Source organism: Pan paniscus, chromosome 3 (genome assembly GCF_029289425.2).
Source record: "Pan paniscus chromosome 3, NHGRI_mPanPan1-v2.0_pri, whole genome shotgun sequence".
Classification (NCBI taxonomy): domain Eukaryota; kingdom Metazoa; phylum Chordata; class Mammalia; order Primates; family Hominidae; genus Pan; species Pan paniscus.
The window spans coordinates 59196770-59219779 of NC_073252.2; the positions used below are offsets into that span (position 1 = coordinate 59196770).

Sequence of the window (23010 nt, forward strand, 5' to 3'; positions counted from 1 at the left end):
GGCTTGAAATATTCCCAACACAAAGAAGTGATAAATACTGGAGGTGATGGATACCCTAAATATTCTGTCTTGGTCATTACACATCCTATGCATGTAACAAAATATTACCTGATGTGCCCCAAAAATATGTACAAATATTAGGTATCAAATAAAAAACTTAAAAATTCCAAAAAAGAAAAAATTACCCGTGACTGGGTAATTTATGAAGGAAAGAGCTTTAATTGACTCCCAGTTCAGCATGGCTGGGGAGGGCGGGGGGTAGGCAGTGGGGGAAGCCCCTTATAAAACCATCAGATCTCGTGAGAACTCACTCACTATTACAAGAACAGCATGGAGGTAACCGCCCCCATGATTCCATAACCTCCCACCGGATCCCTCCAACAACACGTGAGGATTATGGGAACTACACAGTTCAAGATGAGATTTAAGTGGGGACACAGCCAAACGATATTAGTTTGTAAATCTGATCTTGTCACTGCCTGTTTAAAACTCTGTATTTGTTGTTTTGTTTTGTTTTTGTGGCTATTAACCAACTCCCCTTTCCTATTTTGGGGAAATCTGCCATTGTGTATGCTTTTGGTAGGATTCAGCGACCCATCTTTTACTATGAAACCTGAAGAGGAAAGAAATTGGATCCTCCTGCCCTGGGCACTGACTCTGGAGGCAGCTCCACTGAAGCCAAGGGACACTTAGATCTGTTCATGGGAACCTGCAGAAGCATGCCACAGTGGCCAGTCTGTTCTGACTGAAAAACGGCTGGTGTATTTTGTGTTTTTTGACCTGACGGAGTTCCTTGGCGTCTTTCTGCTTTCCAAGTCTTAGCCTCAGCCTCCTGCTGATTTTGTGAGTCCCACAAAACCATTCAATAATGTGGATCTTTTTTCCCTATTTCCTGCAATAAAAAAACATGACTCCAGATATCAGTCAGACCCCTTCGCAAGTCCTACAAGGCCCCACCTTATTTTTCTGGGTCTCCCTCTTATCCAACTCTTCCCCAGTACATACCTGGAATTTTCATAATGTCTGGAATATGCTATGCCTTTTTTACCCCTTCATATGTGTCCAAAATGTTTTCTTCCCCATACGGAAAAGCAAGTCCCTTCTGAACTTTTAATACTCATTTAATTCAACTATAATTTCTGCAAATCATTCCTTCATGTTACTTTCTTTCCTACTTCTATCATCTATTACAATATTTATTACGTTATGTTTGAAGTATTTGAAGTTTTCCATATCAAACCAAGAGGTCCTTGAGGGGATCAGACCAACAGGGGCAGGTCTAGCACACAGTATATTGAGCCTCCTTAGTAAATATTCATTGACTGAATGAAGTTAGTTAAATGCCTTTTTGATGATTCAAGATTATCATGAACACTCCTCCTTTCTTGGTCCATTTCACTGTAGCTCTTTGGGGCTGGAGAAGAGTATAGGATGATTTGTTCCTTTAAAAATGTATCTAAGGCCGGGGTGGTGGCTCATGCCTGTAATCCCAGCACTTTGGGAGGCTGAGGCAGCTGGATCACCTGAGGTCAGGAGTTCAAGACCAGCCTGATCAACATGGTGAAATCCCATCTCTACAAAAATACAAAAATTAGCTGGGCCTGGTGACTGGCACCTGTAGTCCCAGCTACTCAGGAGGCTGAGGCAGGAGAATCGCTTGAGCTGGGAGGCAAAAGTTGCAGTGAGCCAAGATCTCACCATTGCACTCCAACCTGGGCAACAAGAGCAAAACTTCATCTCAATAAATAGATAAATATGTGTCTAATATTTGGCAGCTTAAATATAGTTTCATATGCATTTCCTTGTTGATTTTTGTTACAATCATATGGGGCAAGCTAGGGTAATGAGTTTCAGAGTGATTGAGTAACTTTCCTAAGGTTACGTGACTTTAAGTCGTAATAATAATGATAATAAAATAATAAAAATAAAATTAACAAAAGAAAAACTAACATTTATTTAATAATTACTATGCCTAAGCACTGTTTTCTGGTTTTTGTTTTTTTGTTTACCTTGCTGTATCTCATTTGATCCTTTTCACTATGTGTTAAGTACTATTATTATCTGCATTTTGTAGATGGGGAAATTGAGATCTCTGTTGGGGTGGAATCAGTGTCCCAAGTCATTATGCTGAGCTGGTATTTACTGTGACCTCCCGATGATTCTTAGTGGTTATATTCTATGGCAATTTTTTTGTTGTTGTTTTTTGGGACAGGGTATTGCTATATTGCCCAGGCTGGTCTTGAACTTCTGAGCTCAAGAAATCCACCCACCTCAGCCTCCCAGAGTGCTGGGATTACAGGCATGAGCCACTGCTCCTGGCCTCTAAGACTATAGCTTCTCTTTGTGCCATTTTCTTGTTAGCATGCAGTGCCATCTTGCTGCCACTTATTCGCTACTTCTTATCTATGCTGGAAACCAGGTGAGTAAACTTAATGGTATTGTGTCTAAAATTAGGAGGAAATAAATGAATATCCATGGATTCTGTAACATCTTTTTTTTTTTTTTTTTTTTGAGACAGTCTTGTTCAGTCACCCAGGCTGGAGTGCAGTGGCACGATCTTGGCTCACTGCCATCTCGGCCTCCCAGGTTCAAGTGATTCTCCTGTTTCAGTCTCCCAAGTAGCTGGGACTACAGGCGCTTGCCACCATGCCCAGCTAATTTTTTGTGTTATTAGTAGAGATAGGGTTTCACCCTGTTGGCCAGGCTGGTCTCTAACTCCTAACCTCAAGTGATCCACCCACTTCAGCCTCCCAAAGTGTTTGGATTACAGACGTGAGCCACCATGCCTGGCCCAAGTCAAAGACCAGCCAGGTAAGGAGTTCAAGACCAGCCTAGCCAACATGGTGAAACCCTGCCTCTACTAAAAATACAAAAAATTAGCTGGGCGTGATGGTGCATGCCTGTAGTCCCAGCTACTTGGGAGGCTGAAGCAGTAGAATTGCTTTAACCTGGGAGCCGGAGGTTGCAGTGAGCTGAGATCTTGCCACTGTAGTCCAGCCTAGGTGACAGAGCAAGACCTTGTCTCAAAAAAAAAAAAAAAAAAAAAAAGAATTTGACTTGATGCATTCAGTTCATTCCATGCATATTTACTGAGTGTTTACCATGTGCCCAGCACTCTACAGATGTTAGATAAATATTAGTGAGCAAAACTGACATCTGTCTATGGTATGCATCCTCACTCTATATTCAGCTACTATTCTAAATTTATAGCCCAAGGTCATCAAAAAAACACTGAAATTTTTATAGCAATGTGAAACTTCCCAAATATAAGCTCTTAAAAAGTAAGGGATTGGCCGGGTGCGGTGGCTCATGCCTGTAATCCCAGCACTTTGGGAGGCCGAGGCAGGCGGATCACGAGGTCAGGAGATCCAGATCATCCTGGCTAATACGGTGAAACCCCATCTCTACTAAAAATACAAAAAATTAGCCAGGTATGGTGGCACGCGCCTGTAGTCCCAGCTACTTGGGAGGCTGAGGCAGGAGAATTGCTTGAACCTGGGAGGCGGAGGTTGCAGTGAGCCAAGATCGCACCACTGCACTCCAGCCTAGGTGACAGAGCGAAACTCCAACTCAAAAAAAAAAAAAAGTAAGGTTACCAGGCCAGGCACTGTGGCTCATGCCTGTAATCCCAACACTTTGGGAGGCCAAGTCAGAAGGACTGCTTGAGCACAGGAGTTCAAGACCAGCCTGGGCAACAAAGTGAAACCCTGTCTCTACAAAAAATTCAAAAATTAGCCAAGCATGATGGTGTGTGCCTGTGGTCCCAGTGACATGGGAGGCTGAGTCAGGAGAATCGCTTAAGCCCAGGAGGTCGAGGCTGCAGTGAGCTGTGTTCACACTGCTGCACTCCAGCCTGAGCCACAGAGTAAGACGCTGTGTCAAAAAAAAAAAAAAAAAGAAAACAAATGTAAGGGGCCAAAGATAACTATTGGATGCTAGTGACGAAATAAATTTTAAAATAGGCATAATACAATGCTGCTCTGCTGTGACTTAAATTTCATTTTGTTATTTATTATTATTATTTGAGATGGAGTTTTGCTCTTGTTGCCCAGACTGGAGTACAATGGTACAATCTTGGCTCACTGCAACCTCTGCCTCCCAGGTTCAAGCAATTATCCTGCTGCAGCCTCCTGAGTAGCTGGGATTACAGGCACGTGCCACCACGCCTGGCTAATTTTTTGTATTTTTAGTAGAGACGGGGTTTCAACATGTTGGTCAGGCTGGTCTTGAACTCCTGACCTCAGGTGATCCACCCACCTTGGTGTCCCAAAGTGCTGAGATTACAGGCATTGAGCCACTGCACCTGGTTGCTGTGCCTTAAATTTCATACAGTGTTGTATTAGTTTCCAATTGCTGCTGTAACAAATTACTATAAACTTGGTGACTTAAGTTTATTATCTTACAATTCTGGAGGTCAGAAATCCAAAATGAGTTTAACTGGGCTAAAATCAAGGTGTCATCAGGCTGTGTTTCTTCTGGTGCCTCTACAAGATGACCTGAAAGTTTCCTTGCATTTTCTGACTTCTGGAGGCTACTTGCATTCCTTGGCTCATGGCTCCGTTCCTCTTTCTTCAAGGTAAAACACCACTTTGTTAACAGTGATGATATTATGGAATGATTTTCATTTTCTTCTTTTAGCGTTTTCTGATGGTGCATGTACTCCTTTTACAGCATGAAAAAAGAAAATAACGAGAAGCTTCTCTTCAGAAAATAGTTTAGAGTTCTGTGCCAGTGGACATAGTGCACATAGTACAGATCAGCAGGAATCAAGGCTACTGAGATCTACTTGGAACTAGATCATGACCAATTTTGTAGCCTGAGTAATAATCGTAGCTTGATCTGATGAGCAGTGAAGAACAATGGTGTTTTTTAAAGCATTAGGTTACCAGGTTTGTAATTTAAAAAGAAGCTGTAATGATAGACTGTATTAAAATAAGCTTTACTACTGCTTTGTAATCACCCCATTTAGATTTGCAAAGTATAATTTAATTGTCTCTATTGTTAGTTTAGCCCATTTCTTTATACCATCAGCACTGATATTCAACTTTTAATTCATTTTTCTTGGCAGCATTTTTATTTATTTATTTTTCGAGATGAGGTCTCACTGTGTTGCCCCGGCTAGTCTCAAACTGCGGGGCTCAAGCAATCCTCCTGTCTCAGGCTCTTGAGAAGCTGAGACTACAGGCATGCCCAGCTAATTCTCTTTTCTATGCTATGAAGATAAAACATTTATTTTAGACTCTCATGGATAAATGGCTGCATTGTTCATTTTTCGCTTAAGACATAAACACAGATGACAAAAGATATCTGGTTGGTAATATAACACTGCTATTTCCAGTGAACCAGGTTTTTTTCAGTGGAAAATTGAGGTGGGAAAAAATTTCAGCAAACTTTCATTATTTGTTAGTCCTCAATACACCATCATATGATATAGTATCTTCTTGACGTTTGGCCAGGGTAAAACAGTAGTACTTCAGTAAGTTTGATTCTGAGGGACAGAATCTAGGGAACAGATTTTCAGAAACACTATCCTAGGGTCAGCCGAAGTTGCTGGGGAAGGAACTCATAGTGTGGGAATTCTGCCACCATACCTACTTTGACACATGGACTACCAAGGGAAAACTCCTTATCTATCTATTTTATAGTAAGTATTTATTAGGTTTTGTGTGAGATTAATTTGAAGGAAAGACTTCGAGTTAAAAATTTTGGAACATACTATACTAGTCCTTTTTATTTTTTATTTTTTTGTAGAGACAAGGGTCTTGCCATGTTGACTAGGTTGGTCTCAAATTCCTGAGCCCAGGCAAACCACCCACCTCAGCCTCCCAAAGTGCTGGGATTACAAGTGTGACACTGTGCCTAGCCCTTACACTAGCCCATTTTTTTTTAGGGTGGCATTAGAACCTAAAGCTCCCTACTCAGTTTATTATGAAATAATGGGTAGACTAGTTGTCTAGCTTAGCTCTTCGTTTATCCCCTTTGTTTTGTAATGGATCCAGTTGGCTGGGCAGATAAGAATTTAAAAGTTGGTTTCAAGAGCACATTAGGTATTTCAAATATTTAGGGACTAAAGGAAATTAATCAGTGTTCCTTAATAATTATCAACCTGTCTGAAAAAATGTTGTATTTCAGAAACGGCTTGCTTTGGTTGGGCTCAGTGACTCATGACTGTAATCCCAACACTTTGGGAGGCCAAGGTGGACAGATCATTTGAGGTCAAGAGTTCAAGACCAGCCTGGCCAACATGGTGAAACCCCATCTCTACTAAAAATGCAAAACTTAGTTGGGCATTGTGGCACGAACCTGTAATCCCAGCTACTCAGGAGGCTAAGCCAGGAGAATCGCTTGAACCTGGGAGGCAGAGGTTGCAGTGAACCGAGATTGTGCCATTGCACTCCAGTCTGGGCGACAGAGTGAGACTCCATCTCAAAAAAAAAAAAAAAAAAAAAAAAAAAAAAAAAGTGGCTTGCTTCTACTACTGAAAGCAATTTACCATTATGATATAACCCAATAAACACAAATTATTATAGTTGCTTTAAATAAAATATATGGCTATAATTTCTGGCTTTTAAAATTACTCAAAACACTTTCTTGAATATAAATAACAAAGTACAAGCAAAACAACAACTGGATTTATTTCTCATTCCTGACAAAAGTAATCAAGTCTTCTTATCAAACAGTACACTGAAAGGAGAAAAGCAGATTATTTACTTTTCACTATATTAACAGAATTCTATTCTCTTGCTCGAGAGTGTATTTTGTAATAAGTTCTTTTTAGTATAAGAATTTTACTTTTTAAAAAACTGACCAGTGACTACCAAGCAATAGATGAGTTCTGTCTACTCAGCATTAACCTTCCAAAAAATTCATCTTAATTTTACTTTACTAAAACGTTCTAATAAGTCAATGAAAAATCAGGCCTACATTTTGTATGAAATATGAGACTGTCTGTAAGTTTCTATTTAACTGCATGAAAGAAACACCATTTTATTTTTTTTAAGTGGAATGGCATAACTAAAGTCAAGGTTGCTTTCACACAAAACACACATTGTATTAATGGAGCATATCAACATTGCTGCAACTCGAACTCTACCTCTTATTCAGGTCTAAGCTAATGAAACTAAATTTCAAATAGAAAATATGATAGTTCTAAAAATATCTACTCACAGCAACCAGTTAACAAAGAAGGATCGGGCAAGATCATGCATTGGAATTGAGCAAATATGCATCTTTTCAATTTTTTTGAGATGATAGTGATTTTTATTTTCATTTCCAAAAACTCCTTATCAGAGGGCCAGGCATGGTGGCTCATGCCTGTAATTCTAGCAGTTTGGGAGGCCGAGGAAGGCAGATCACCTGAGATCAAGAGTTCGAGACCAGCCTGGCCAACATAGTGAAACCCGGTCTCTACTAAAAATAACAAAATTAACTGGGTATAGTGGCATGTGCCTGTAATCCCAGCTACTTAGAAGGCTGAGGTAGGAGAATCGCTTGAACCCAGGAGGCAGAGGTTGCAGTGAGCCGAGATCACGCCATGCACTCCTGCCTTGGCAACAGAGCAAGACTCCGTCTCAAAAAACAAACAAACAAACAGCAACAACAACAAAAAACTACTTAGCTGGGTGCGGTGGCTCACACCTGTAATCCCAGCACTTAGGGAGACAGAGGCAGGTGAATCGCCTGAGGTCAGGAATTCAAGACTAGCCTGGCCAACATGGTGAAACCCTGCCTCTACTAAAAATACAAAAATTAGCCAGGTGTGATGGCAGGTGCCTGTAATCTCAGCTACTTAGGAGGCTGAGGCAGGAGAATCACTTGAACCCAGGAGGCAGAGGTTGCAGTGAGCCAAGATCCTGCCATTGCACTCCAGCCTCGGTGACAAGAGCGAAACTCCCTCTCAAACAACAGCAACAACAAAAAACTGGCCAGGCGCAGTGACTGATGCCTGTAATCCCAGGACTTTGGGAGGCAGGAGGCAAATCACGAGGTCAGGAGTTTGAGACCAGTTTGGCCAACATGGTGAAACCCCGTCTCTACTAAAGATACAAAATATTAGCTGGGCATGGTGTCACGCACCTGTAATACCAGCTACTCAGGAGGCTGAGGCAGGAGAATTGCTTGAACACGGGAGGCGGAGGTTGCAGTGAGCCAAGATCTCGCCATTGCACTCCAGCCTGGGTGACAGGGTGCGACCCCGTCTAAAAAACAAACAAACAAAACAAAACAAAACAAAGACTTATCAGAAGAATGGTAAAGGAACAGCAGCAGAGCCTGAGCAGGCAAATGTTTCCTGGTTTAATCTATCTTTGCCTTATTATTTTAGGGGAGCCAGTGCTCCCATCTCTGTCTACTAAAGTTTAAATCTTCAATTTTTGAAGATATATTAATTATTGTACAGTCTAAACTTGTTGCAACAGGGAGATCTAAAAAAATACGGTGGCATAAACAAGACAGACATTTATTTTTTAAAATTTTATTTTATTATCCTTTTTTTTTGAGATGAAGTCTTGCTCTGTTGCCATGCTAGAGTGCAATGGCGTGATCTCCGCTCACTGCAACCTCTGCCTCCCAGGTTCAAGCAATTCTCCTGCCTCAGCCTCCCAGAAACCAGTAGCTGGGACTACAGGTGCACACCACCACACCCGGCTAATTTTTTGTATTTTAGTGGAGACGGGGTTTCACCATGTTGACCAGGATGGTCTTGATCTCCTGACCTCGTGATCTGCCCACTTCAGCCTCCCACAGTGCTGGGATTATAGGCGTAAGCCACCCTGCGCTGCTGAGACATTTATTATCTTTCAATTTTTATTGAGACAGGGTCTCACTCTGCAGCCCGGGCTGGAGTGCAGTTCACTGCAGCCTTGACCTTCTGGACTCAGGTGATCCTCCCACTTCAGTCTCCTGAGTAGCTGAGACTACAGGTGTGTACCATCATGCCCAGCTAATTTTTTTTTTTTTTTTTTTTTTAGACAGAATCTCTCTCTGTCACCCAGGCTGGAGTACAGTGACACAATCTCGGCTCACTACAATTTCTGCCTCCCAGGTTCAAGTGATTCTCCTGCCTCAGGTACCTGGGACTACAGGCAGGCACCACCACACCCAGCTAATTTTTGTATTTTTAGTAGAGACAGGGTTTCACCATATTGGCCAGGCTGGTCTTGAACTCCTGACCTCGTGATCTGCCCACCTCGGCCTTTCAAAGTGCTGGGATTACAGGCATGAGCCACCATGCCTGGCCATGACCAGCTAATTTTTGGAATTTTTTTTTTTTTTTTAAAGAGACAGGGTCTGGCTGTGTTGCCCAGGCTGGTCTCTAACTTCTGGCTTCAAGTGATTCTTCTATCTTAGCCTCCCCAACTGCTGGCATTATGGGCACGAGGCACCATGCCCAGGCTCAAGATAGATATTTATATTTCTTTCATCTAACAGTTCAAAGATAGGTAGTTCTGGGCTGGTAAAGAGACTGCCATCTTCAACATGCGGCGTTTGTTTCAGGGTCCAAACTGGCTTACTTTTGCATCCCAGCCAAAAGAATGGAGGAAAGGACAAGTTGAAGGAATGCCAATTTCTTTAAGGAAAAGACCTGCTAGCAGCCGAAATATCTTCTGCTCACATTTGAACTTAGACAAATGGCCACAATTAGCTGTAATAGTTTTGCTGGGTAGCCTAACAAAAATTCCAGAGTGTCATTAAAGAATTGACTATCATCAGTCTCTGCTCTAATAATTTAGGTGTAGTCAAGACACTTGATCAGAGTTGTCTAGTTGTAGTGGCTCCAGGAAAGACATTCCCCTAGAATGAAACCTCCAGACTTTGGAAAAACACACTTCAGGAAAGGAGTATCAACACCTTGAGGCTGAAGTCTGTTTGACCGCACTTCACATAATGTATGTCTGATCAATGATGTGCATCAGGACATTCTTGCTAATTTTTTAATTTGGGAAAAACATTCACTCCTATGACTAATATAGTTATCTAAGGATTTGCTTGAAGATGATCTGGGAGTGGGTGGTGACAGAAGTAGTATGTAAAAATGAAACAAGATCAGCCATGCGTTGTTAATTTTTGAAGCTGATGAGAAGCACATGCAGATTTATGATACTATTATCTCTTCTTCCGCATGTGTTTTAACTTTTCCATACGACAAAGTTTTAAATGGAAATAAATAATAATAGCTAAAATCCATATAGGGAACTACAGATTTGTAAACCTTTTTCATAGGTATTATCTTCATAAGAACTGAATAAATTTCATGGCAATTGTGAGCATTCTCCTCAATTTATCTTAAAGAATGGAAAATATAATTAAACAGTATAAATGTATTTATGAAATTCAAACAAATGTTAAAAGAGAAAGTTTAAAAGTGCTTAAAAATCATAGTTTAACAGTTTGTCATCTTTTTATTATCTATTTTTATTATCTTCCTAGTTAAATCCCTTTTAAGAATAAAATTCAGCCAGGTGCAGTGGCTCACGCCTATAATCCCAGCACTTTGGGAGGCTGAGGCAGGAGGATTGTTTGAGCCCAAGAGTTTGAGATCAGCCTGGGCAATAGAGTAAGACCCCATATCTAAAAGAAATAAAAAATTAGCTGGATGTGGTGGCATGTGCCTGCAGTCTCAGCTACTTGGGAGGCCGAGGCAGGAGTGCTTGAGCTGGAGAGGTTGAGGCTGCAGTGATGTGTGATTATACCACTGCACTCAGCCTGGTGATGGAGCAAGACCTAATCTCAAAAAACAAAACAAAAAAAAGAATAAATTTATACGATGTTATATTACAGCAATTTATCTTCTGGGAAGAAAGGAAGAGAGTAAAGAACATAATCCTGTGTTACAGTGTGGTGTAGTGTGAAGAGACTGAGGTGTGGAGTTAGAAATCTGACTTAAGTCTTTATTCTAATCTACTAGCTTTGGACTTTGGGCATGCCACTTAATTTCACTGCATCTTGGTTTTCTGATTTAACAAGTGGTGTTAATATTTAATTTGTAGGACTGTATTGAGGATAGGTGCATAATAAATGGTAACTATCATTATAAATAAATACATCTATTTCTTTTTCCCTTTTTGGTTAAGGTTCCCAAAGTAGTGTTTCAAGGAAAAATACTCTCCAATTTTCCTAGTCTCCTTCTAGCTTTGATAGAATTCTCAGTGTCCAAGTCTAAAAAAATGCTTTCTTAGTCTGTCTTGTTACAATAAGGTATACCTGAGGCTGGGTAATTTATTTATTTATTTATTTATTTATTTATTTATTTACTTATTTATTTGTTTATTTTTTTGAGACAGAGTCTCGCTCTGTCACCCAGGCTGGAGTGCAGTGGCGCCATCTCGGCTCACTGCAAACTCCGCCTCCCGGGTTCACGCCATTCTCGTGCCTCAGCCTCCCGAGTAGCTGGGACTACAGCGCCCGCCACCACACCTGGCTAATTTTTTGTATTTTCAGTAGAGACGGGGTTTCACCGTGTTAGCCAGGATGGTCTTGATCTCCTGACCTCGTGATCCGCCCGCCTCAGCCTCCCAAAGTGCTGGGATTAGAGGCGCGAGCCACTGCGCCCGGTGAGGCTGGGTAATTTATTTAAAAAAAAGGTTTATCACAGTTTCACAGGCTGTACAAGAAGCATGGTGCCGGTATCTGCTTCTGCTGAGTCCCTCAGGCTGCTTCCACTTACAGCTGAAGGCAAAGAGGAGCCTGCATGTGCAGAGATCAGGTGGCAAGAGAGGAAGAAAGAGGTGGGGTGGGGGGGTGTTTTTTTTTTACAGGCTCTTTTTAACAACCAGCTATTGGGGAAACTGATGGAGTGAGAACTTACTTACCCCCAAGGTGGGGAATTAATCTATTCTTGAGGGATTTACCCCATGACTCGAACACCTCCCATTAGGTCCTATCTCCAACATGAAGGATCAAATTTCAACATGAGGTTTGGAGAGGACAAATATCCAAATTATAGCAGATCCCTTGGCCGGGCATGGTGGTGCACCCCTGTAATCCTAACACTTTGGGAGGCCAAGACAGGCAGATCATTTGAGTCAGGACTTAGAAACCAGCCTGGGCAATATGGTGAAACCCTGTCTCTACTAAAAATACAAAAAATTAGCCGGGCATGGTGGTGCACACCTATAATCCCAGCTACTCAGGAGGCTGAGGCAGGAGAATTGCTCTAACCTGGAAGGTGGAGTTTGCAGTGAGCCAAGATCGCACCACTGCACTCTAGCCTGGGTGATAGAGCGAGACTTTGACTCAAAGAAAAAAAAAAAAATCACAAATTATAGCAGATCCCTATACTAACATTAAGAAGAACAAAGAATTCCATCTATACAGCATTATCTGTTGGTCAGTGAAATAAGGGTTAGGGAGAGCAACCTAACTTTGCTTCCAACGTAAGCCACAGAAGTCTTACAAAAACATAGTCTTATTACTTTTTTAAATTTTTATTATTGCTGTTGTTTTTTGAGACAGAGTCTCAATCTGTTGCCCAGGCTGGAGTGCAGTGGTAGGATCTCAACTCACTGCAAACTCTGCCTCCCAGGTTCAAGGTTTCTCGTGCCTTAGCCTCTCAAGAAACTGGGATTAGGGCAAGCCACCATACCTGGCTAATTTTTTTTTTTGTAGAGATGGAGTTTTGCCATGTTGCCCAGGCTGGTCCTGAACTCCTGAGCTCAAGTGATCCACCCTCCTCGGCCTGGCAAAATGCTGGGATTACAGGCATGAGCCATCCCACCCAGCCCATAGTCTTATTACTGAATCCAAGAGAGAATCCTGATAATTATATGTTTATGTCTCTGTCTCAACAGATACATAACTGTATTTATTTTGGGAAAAAAAATAAGGAAGTGAAAGATGCATTTTAATGAGAAAGAGGTGTCCGTTTTCATGCTCTATAAGCTCCATGCAGACTGCTGAAGTCTTTGTTCCTTTGAACCCTAAATTGGTTATCACTTTCCATTCTGATAAAAATATGGATGAGGGCCAGGCATGGTGGCTTATGCCTCTAATCCCAACACTTTGGGAGGCCAAGGCGGGAGTATCACAAGGTCAGGAGTTCGAGACCAGCTTGACCAATATGGTGAAACTCCGTCTCTACTAAAAATGCAAAAATTATTTGGGCATCGTGGCACGCACCTGTAATCCCAGCTACTCAGGAGGCTAAGCCAGGAGAATCGCTTGAACCCGGGCGGCGGAGGTTGCAGTGAGCCGAGATTGCGCCATTGCACTCCAGTCTGGGCAACAGAGTGAGACTCCGTCTAAAAAAAAAAAAGCTTGCTTCAACTGCTGAAAGCAATTTACCATCATGAAATAATGCACCACCACACCCAGCTAATTTTTGTATTTTCAGTAGGTTTCACCATGTTGGCCAGGCTTGTCTCAAACTCCTGGACTTAGTCATCCACCCACCTCAGGCTCTCAAAGCGCTGGGATTACGGGTGTAAGCCCCCACGCCCAGCCCCTCAGTGGTTTGTTATAAATCTGGGCTTTAGTTTTATATACATATGAATACATATGCATATATTTTGCATATATATTTTTCTTTTCTTTCTTTTTTTTTTTCTTTTCTTGAGATGGAGTCTCGCTCTGTCGCCCAGGCTAGAGTAAGTGGTGCAATTTCAGCTCACTGCAACCTCCACCTCCCAGGTTCAAGCAATTCTCCCTGCCTCAGCCTCCTGAGTAGCTGGGATTACAGGCGTCCACCACCACCCCTGACTAATTTTTGTATTTTTAGTAGAAACGGGGTTTCACCATGTTGGACCAGGCTGGTCTCGAACTCCTGACCTCAGGTGATCCGCCCACCTCAGCTTCCCAAGGTGCTGGGATTACAGGCATGAGCCACCAAGCCCAGACTATATTTTTCACATGTATGAAAATAATAAACCCTTCTTCTTTTAAAAATTTCTATAAATTTGCGATTAATGATACATGACTGGAAAGCAGGGAAAATACATAAAATTTGACATTAATTTATCCTATTTAGCTTTTAATCAGTATTGGGCCTCCTGTCTCTAAATTAAAATTTGACACTGATTAATATCATTAGCCTAGTCTTAGAAAGCTGTAGAGAGAGAAGCATCTTACATATTCACTCTATTTTGTCAATGCTAAAGTATTTTAAAGTGAATTAAAGCATATGATTTCACCTTTGAGTATGTCAGCATACATGTCTAAAAAAACTTCCTGCATACCAAAATAACATGGTCATAAAAAAATGAATAATTCCTTAGTACCATCTAAAACCCAGTCCATATACAAGTTTTTCCAATTATTCTCTAAAATGTTTTAGGACCACACTTTGCATCAGGTTGTTATGTCCCTATGTGTGCCTCAGCTGGAAAGCACAGCTTGAAACAAAATTTTATGTGCTGCTACTTTATAGAGAGCGCAGTCCGAAGACAGCAGGAGTGAAGGAAAAGGGAAGTGGAGGAAAGGAAACTAGTAGAGTGAATTTGAGGGTGCTGTTCCAAACCGACCACCACTTATATCAAGGGTGACTGATTGTTCCTCTAGGGCCATCTTCTGAGAGGTTGTATGAACAAATGCCTTTCAGGAAAGTCAAGAAACAGGGAAGAATTTATCTGCTAGTTCTTGTTTCCTTTTGGCCAAAGATTTGCTCCTTGGGAGCACTTTCTCCCCTTACTTCTGAGTTACAAATGCAAGGGCACCCAGCAAGCGAAAGCATCTCAAGCCTCGTTGTCTCAGGAAAATTCTGGGCAGGACACAAGAGTTGAGAAGTGCTAGCAAACAGTGCAATGCTGTAGTGTGGTGCCCAGGTGAGATGGTGCTGATGTAGGTGTTCACATAGAACTGCTCTCTGTAGCTCTCTACAGCTGCTCTCTTGTTCTGAGTAAGAATAAGTGGCCAAAGATCACTTTGAAATAGTGAAGAAGTGGTATTGACATGCTCTTTAAATCCGGAATTGTCCCCTTCTTTTTTCCCACGACACTGACTTGCTAAAGAGATCAACGTAGAAAACACCATAGTCTGAATTGGTCTGATACTTTCTTCATGAATTCATTTAGCTTATTATTTGAACTTCGTATTTCCTGTAAACTGGAAATTCAATGTAAATGTTTTCATAGATTCAAGTTAAAGATTTTTGGCTAGAATACAATGAATGATAGTGTACATTTTATCTCGCATCACATTAGGAAACACATACTATCTCATCCCACTAACAGTGATGCTAAAATTGACCACTGGAACAAGGTAATACCTAGTAATCTTAATAATAAACATTGACTATAAGAGTATATTAAGCTATGTTTTAACTCATAACACAAAAATAAACATTTAAATCATTATGAAATATGAAAATAAACATTTAAATTAAGAAACAGAAATTACAGCTAAAGAAATGTATAGTTCACTTTGGAAATCTAAGGTTCACTAACCCAGTAAAATTGAGTGATATTGCAGAATCATTGGCTAGTTTGTATCTGGTGGGAATGAGATGATGATAATATGATACACGATCATTTTCCTGGATTCATATCTGAACTATTATAGTAAGGGTTTTAGAAATCATATGGTATTCAATACACCAAAAATAATAGTATTTTATATATTATTATTATTATTATTATTATTATTATTATTTTGAGACAAAGTCTCGCTCTGTCGCCAGGCTGGAGTGCAGTGGCGTGATCTCGACTCACTGCAACCTCTGCCTCCCGGGTTCAAATGATTCCCCTGCCTCCACCTCCCAAGTAGCTAGGACTACAGGCACGCACCACCACGCCCAGCTAATTTTTTATATTTTAGAGACAGGGTTTCACCATGTTGGCGTGGCTGGTCTTGAACTCCTGACCTCATGATCCACCCGCCTTGGCCTCCTAAAGTGCTGGGATTATAGGCATAAGCCACCATGCCTGGCCTATTATTATTTTTTTTTTAGAGACAGTCTTGTTCTGTTGCCCAGGCTAGAGTGCAGTGGTGTGATCATAGCTCACTGCAGCTTCAAACTTCTGAGCTCAAGTGAATCCTCCTCAGCCTCCTGAGTAGCTGCGACTACAGGTATGTACCACCACTCCCAGCTAATTTTTTTTTTTTTGAGACAGTCTCACTTCGTCACCCGGGCTGGAGTGCAATGGCACGATCTCAGCTGACTGCAACCTCCACCTCCCGGGTTCAAGTGATTCTCCTGCCTCAGCCTCCTGAGTAGCTGGGATTACAGGCGCATACCACCATGCCCAGCTAATTTTAATATTTTTAGTAGAGACGGGGTTTCATCATGTTGGTCAGGTTGGTCTCGAACTCCTGACCTCATGATCCACCCGCCTTGGCCTCCCAAAGTGCTGAGTGCAGTGAGCCACCACGCCTGGCCTAATTTTTGTATTTTTTTGTAGAGATGGGGGTCTCACTGTGTTGCCCAGGCTGATCTCAAACTCCTGGCCTCAAGTGATCTTCCTGCCTAGGACTCCCAAAGTGCTGGGATTACAGGCATGAGCAACCATGTCCATCCTCAATTTTTAAAATTCTAGACATTATTCTAAGTCCTTTGCAGGTAGTAATTCATTTTATCTTCATAACAACACTATGATGTTGAGATAGGTATTGTTACTTTTCCTTTTTTATGAATGCAGAACTTGGAGCAAAGATTTTTCTCTGTAATTGGAATGCTCTTCTCCCAGATATCTGCAAGGCTATTTCCTCATTTCCTTGAAAGTTTTGTTCAATACTACCTTCTTATTGATGCCTACCCTACTGTTACAAATTGAAATTCACCCCTTTTCCCAGTTCTTATCTGCCTTTCCTCGCTCTATTATTTTTTTCACTATAGCACTTATCACCTTCTGTAGTGGCTTTGTAATGTGCCTACTTGGCTAGGCTGAACTACATTTCCCAGAATTATCTTCCCTGTACATTCTCAAAGTGGGCCACAGAGACATTTTGCATAAGATGTGGAAAGCAGAAAGGGAGCAGCAACATACTGTCTTCACTCTCAGAAGGTCAGTGCAGGCTGGGCACAGTGGCTCACATCTGTAATCCCAGCACTTTGGGAGGCCGAGGAGGGCAGATCACTCGAGGTCAGGAGTTCGAGACCAATCTGACCAACATGGTGAAACCCTGTCTCTACTAAAATACAAAAATTAGCCAGGCATGGTGGTGGACGCCTACTAATCACAGCTATTCAGGAGGCAGAGGCCCTAGAATAGCTTGAACTTGGAAAGCAGAGGTTGCAGTGAGCCAAGATGGCGCCACTGCACTCCAGCCTCGGTGACAGAGTGAGACTGACTCAAAAAAAAAAAAAAAGAGGTCAGTGCAGAGGCACCAAGTGTCGTTGCACATTACACATGTGTTATTTATCTGCTGGCTTATCTCCTTGATGTGGGACAGAAGCTGCTGTAGCTCCCCACTGCCCACTTCAGCTTCTCTGCCTCCTGGGCCAGGTTCATGTTTAGCCTCATAACGAGGGGTGCCAGCTTCTGCAGGATACCCACATCATCACAGTCGGAGGTTGTGAGACTGAACAACAGGTGGATTCCAGCTTGTGTTTGTGAATTCCAATTTTTTGTTGCTAGAGCAAATCACAACTAAGCCCCCTATTTAGAATGATTCTCTAGGGGACAGATTTATTACGTTGGACCACCCCCATCACGGAAGGGGCAGCACTTTGTTCTCACTGGAACAGATACTCTTTATAGGGATTTTCTCTCCCTGCACGTAGAGGTTATGCCAAAACCACCATCCACAAATTTACGGAGTGACTTATCCACAATCATGGTATTCCATATAGCATCACTTCTGATGCAGGAAGTCTTTTTGTTTGTTTGTTTTGTTTTTTGTTTTGAGACACAGTCTTACTCTGTCACCTAGGCTGCAATGCAGTGGCGGCATCTTGGCTCACTGCAACCTCCACCTCCCAGGTTCAAGTGATTCTCCTGCCTCAGCCTCCCGAGTAGCTGGGATTACAGGCACACACCACCATGCCTGGCTAATTTTTTGTATTTTTAGTAGAGACAGGGTTTCACCATGTTGGCCAGGCTAGTCTCGAACTCCTGACCTCAAGTGATCTGCCCACCTTGGCCTCCCAAAGTGCTGGGATTACAGGTGTGAGCCACCGTACCCAGCCTAGGAAGTTTTTGCATAGAAATGAAATACAGCAATGGAACTATGCTTATATTAATAAAATTCACCAGTCTTACCCTGTCACCCTCATCCTAAAGCCACTGGCCTGATGGAAAGGTGGAATGGCTTTTTGAAGACTCATTTATGGCACCAGCTAAGTATCATATGGCATCCATTGTGAGGCCTAGACAATGTCCTCCAGGATGTAGTATATGCTCTAAATCAGAAAATAACATAGGTCAGATGCAGTGGTTCATGCCTGTAATCCCAACACTTTGAGAGGCCAAGGTGGGAGGATCACTTGTGGCTAGGAGTTTGAGACCAGCCTAGGCAACATAGCAAAACCCTGTTTCTAAAAAAAAAAAAAATTAATAATAATAAATAAATAAATAAAAGGAAAAGAAAATAACATAGATGGTGCTCTTTCTTCTATAGCCAGGATTCATGGGTCTGGGAATTAAGGTGGTGGTGAGTTTGGACATGGCTCCTTTCATTATTATTCTTAATGATCTACTAGGAAACTTTTTTTGCCTCCTATCCCTGAGAATTTGAGATCTGCTAGCTTGGAGGACTTAGTTCCCAAAGTAGGATGCTTCCACTAGAGGACATAGCAATTGTTCCACTAAACTGCAAGTTGAGACTGCCACATGGTCACTTTGGGCTCATCATGCCAATGAATCAACAGACAAAATAGAAGGTAACTGTTCTGACTACCTAGAGTGATTGGTTCTGATCACCAGGGGAAAATTGGGTTGCTTCTACACAATGGGGATAAGGAAAAGTATGTCTGGAATGTGGGTGATCCCTGGAGTGCTGTTAATATCCCATGTCCTGTGATTAAAGTCAAGGGAGAAACCCTAACAACCCAATTCAGAGGGGACTGCTAATGATCCAGACCCTTCAGAAATGAAGATTTGGGATACCCCACCAGTCAAGGAACCATGACCAGATGAGGTGCTTGCTAAGGGCAAAGGGTCTATGGTATGGATAGTAATCATAAATATCTGCTATGACTAGGTGACCATAAGTAAAAATGAGGACCATAATAGTTATCAGTATTGTTTGTTTGTTTTGTTTTGAGACAGGGTCTTTCTCTGTTGCCCAGGCTGGAGTGCAGTGTTGTAATCTCAGCTCACTGAAACTTCTGCCTCCCAGGCCCAAGTTATCCTCCCACCTCAGCCTCCCAAGCAGCTGCGCCACCACATTCAGCTAGTTTTTTATATTTTTGGTAGAGACAGTGTTTCCCCATGTTGCCCAGGCTGGTCTCAAACTCCTGACCTCAAGCAGTCCAACTACCTCAGCCTCCCAAAATGCTGGGATTACAGGCGTGAGCCACTGTGCCTGGACTAGTTGTCAGATGAACTGAGAAACTGCTCTAGCCACATTAGTAATTACACAAACCTCTGAATGCTTTATAGAGTTTACCTATTACTGAAATTATTCTGGAATTTCCATTTCCAAACAAAATAAAAAAAAATTTATTTTATTGTGATGATTTCCAAACAAAAACAAAAATAATTTTTAAAGTTTATTTTTTTATTAGTTCAAGCACATTACATAATATTAAAATGAACCAACTAAATGTTGCCCACTAGAGATTTTGATTTAATATTTCACACATTCAAAATTAGCCCATCGGTCAGGAACAGTGGCTCATGCCTGTAATCTCAGCATTTTGGGAGGCCTAGGCAGGTGGATCGCTTAAGTCCAGGAATTTGAAACCAGCCTGGGCTACTTGGTGAAATCCCATCTCTATGAAAAGAAAAAAGCCAGGAGCGGTGTTGCGTGCCAGTAGTCCCAGCTATGTGGGAGGCTGAGGCAGGAGAATCTCTTGAACCCGGAATGTAGAGGTTGCAGTGAGTCGAGATCATGCCATTGCCCTCCAGCCTGGGCAACAAGAGTGAAACTCTGTCTCTCACACACACACACACACACACACACACACACACACACACACACACACCAAAAAAAAAAAAAAGCCGGGCACGGTGGCTCATGCCTGTAATCCCAGCACTTTGGGAGACTGCGGGGGGCAGAGATCACAAGGTCAGGAGTTTAAGACCAGCCTGACCAACATGGAGAAACCCCGTCTCTACTAAAAATACAGAAATTAGCCGAGTGCGTTGGCATGCACCTGTAATCTCAGCTACACAGGAGGCTGAGGCAGGAGAATTGCTTGAACTCGGGAGGCGAAGGTTGCAATGAGTGGCGATTGCGCCACTGCACTCCAGCCTGGGCAACAGAGCGAGACTCCGTCTCAAAAAACACAAAACAAAACAAACAAACAAACAAACAAAAAACTAGCACATCCAGGCACAGCTGAGGCAGTGATTGTTTCCTGTTAGTATTGATAGCTCTTTGTAAATATCCCCAACACAATACTTATCACCTTATAGTCATTTGTTCACTGATATAGTTCCCAGGCTAGACTACAGTCTATAAAGGCATTTTGTTGTTGTTTTTGAGACAGAGTCTGGCTCTGCTGCCCAAGCTGGAGTGCAATGGCACGATCTGGGCACACTGCAACCTCCATCTCCCAGGTTAAAACAATTCTCCCACCTTAGCCTCCCAAGTAGCTGGGATTACAGGCACACACCACCATGCCAGATTAACTTTTGTAGTTTTTTTTTTTTTTAATAGAGGTGGGGTTTCACCATGTTGCCAGGCTGGTCTCAAACTCCTGACGTCAAGTGATCTGCCTGCCTCAGCCTCCCAAAGTGCTAGGATTGCAGGTGTGAGCCACTGCACCCAGCCCATAAAGACATTTTTTTCTTTTTATATCAAGAGTTCAGCTAATGTCCAGGTCCTACAAATACATTATCTGTGGAAAAAATAAGTTTTCATTATGTGTGGTTGTATAAATGAATGAACAGTGCATGTGTATAAATGAGTAATTCTAAAGTTACTAAAAACTGAGGACTGTAAGTAAACAGTCTTAGAGTCATTTAAGAAAGGTGTAGCGGCTGGGTGCGCTGGCTCACGCCTGTAATCCCAGCACTTTGGGAGGCCGAGGTGGGTGGATCATCTGAGGTCAGGAGCTCGAGACCAGCCTGGCCAACATGGAGAAACCCCATCTCTACTAAAGATACAAAAAAAATTAGCCAGGCATGGTGGCACATGCCTGTAATCCCAGCTACTCGGGAGGCTGAGGCAGGAGAATTGCTTGAACACAGGAGGCGGAGGTTGCGGTGAGCCAAGATTGCGCCACTGCACTCCAGACTGGGCAACAAGAGCGAAACTCCGCCTCAAAAAAAAAAAAGAAAAAAAAGAAAGGTGTAAAGGCCAGGCACGGTGGCTCACGCCTGTAATCCCAGCACTTTGGGAGGCCGAGACTGGCGGATCACCTGAGGTCAGGAGTTCGAGACCAGCCTAGCCAACATGGTGAAACTCTGTCTCCACTAAAAATACAAAAAAAATTAGCCGAGCGTGGTAGTGGGTGCCTGTAATCCCAGCTACTCGGGAGGCTGAGGCAGGAGAATCGCTTGAACTGGGGAGGCGGAGGTTGTAGTGAGCTGAGATTATGCCATGGCGCTCCAGCCTGGGTGATGGAGTGAGAATCCACCTAAAAAAAAAAAGAAAGAAAAAAGAAAAAAAAGAAAGGTATAGAAAGGTATAATGAAAAGAATTTTGGAATTAAATTAAAGAGATGGGGATTTGAAAGCTGGGTTTGCAACTTATTATTTTTTTTTCTGAGACAGAGTTTTACTCTGTCACCCAGGCTGGAGTGCAGTGGTATGATCTCAGCTCACTGCAACCTCCACCTCCCAAGTTCAAGCAATCCTCTTGCCTCAGCCTCCCAAAATAGCTGGTCTTGAACTCCTGACCTTAGGTGATCTGACCGCCTCGGCCTTGCAACTTATTATTAAGCATTAAGCACCTCACTTAAGAGTCTCAGAGGCTGGGCGTGGTGGCTCACACCTGTAATCCCAGCACTTTGGGAGGCTGAGGTGGGCGGATCACCTGAGGTCAGGAGTTCGAGACCAGCCTGGCCAACATGGTGAAACCCCGTCTCTACTAAAAATAGAAAAATTAGCCAGGCATGGTGGTGTGTGCCTGTAATCCCAGCTACTCGGGAGGCTGAGGCAGGGAGAATTGCTGGAACCTGGGAGTTGGAGGTTGCAGTGAGCCGAGATTGCGCCACTGCACTCCAGCCTGGGCAACAGAGCGAGAATCCGTCTCAAAAAAAAAAAAAAAAAAAAAAAAAGACTCTCAGATCTCAAGTTCCTCTTTTGCAAAACGAGATAATACCTTGCAGTGTGTGTATATATATATATATAAAATATATATAGTGTGTATATACTGTGTGTGTATATATACACACTGCAAGATATCTCATTTTGCAATATATATACATATATATATATATTTTTTTTTTTTTTTGAGACAGGGTCTTACTTTGTTGCCCAAGCTGGAGTGCAGTGGCACAATGATGGCTCACTGCAGCCTTGATCTCCTGGGTTCGCATAATTCTCCCACCTCAGCTCCCTGAGTAGCTGGGAATACAGGCACAAGCCACCATGCCTGACTAATATTTAATTTTTTGTAGAGACAGGGGAGCAGGGGGTCTCGCTTGTTGCCAAAGCTGGTCTTGAACTTAAGCAATCCACCTGCCTTGGCCTCCCAAAGTGCTGGGATTACAGGAATGAGCCACAACGCCCTGCTTTATCTTGCAGTATTGTTATGAGGATTAGAGATCATTTACACAATCAACACAGTGCTGAGCTCAGAATAGGTGTTCTATTACTATTTACTGCATGTATCCAGGAATAATTCAACTAAACAAGTCCTTATATATGAATTATGACAATTTCTCTATTCATTGAGTTTATTATAATTTATTTAGAAAACAGAAAGTAATGTATGACACTCTGGTTCATAGCTGGATTTTTTAAAAACTTAGGCTGTTCTTATAAACCTAGGGCAAGTCCCTCAAACTTTGAGTCTTGAGAAGTCCTC

General features: G+C 42.3%; 1 long non-coding RNA gene across 2 annotated transcripts in view; it reads right to left on the bottom strand.

Moving 5' to 3' along the window:
• Positions 1 to 1557: 1557 nt before the first annotated feature.
• Positions 1558 to 23010, bottom strand: part of LOC129397599 (uncharacterized) — a 45907-nt gene continuing 24454 nt past the window's right edge. Inside the window, exons 2-4 of one of the 2 annotated variants that reach the window (XR_008625158.2) lie at positions 13117 to 13238; positions 8077 to 8198; positions 1558 to 4662 (exon numbers count right to left, since the gene is read on the bottom strand). This is a non-coding gene — a long non-coding RNA (uncharacterized LOC129397599). The other variant, XR_010111970.1, reaches the window with a different exon arrangement.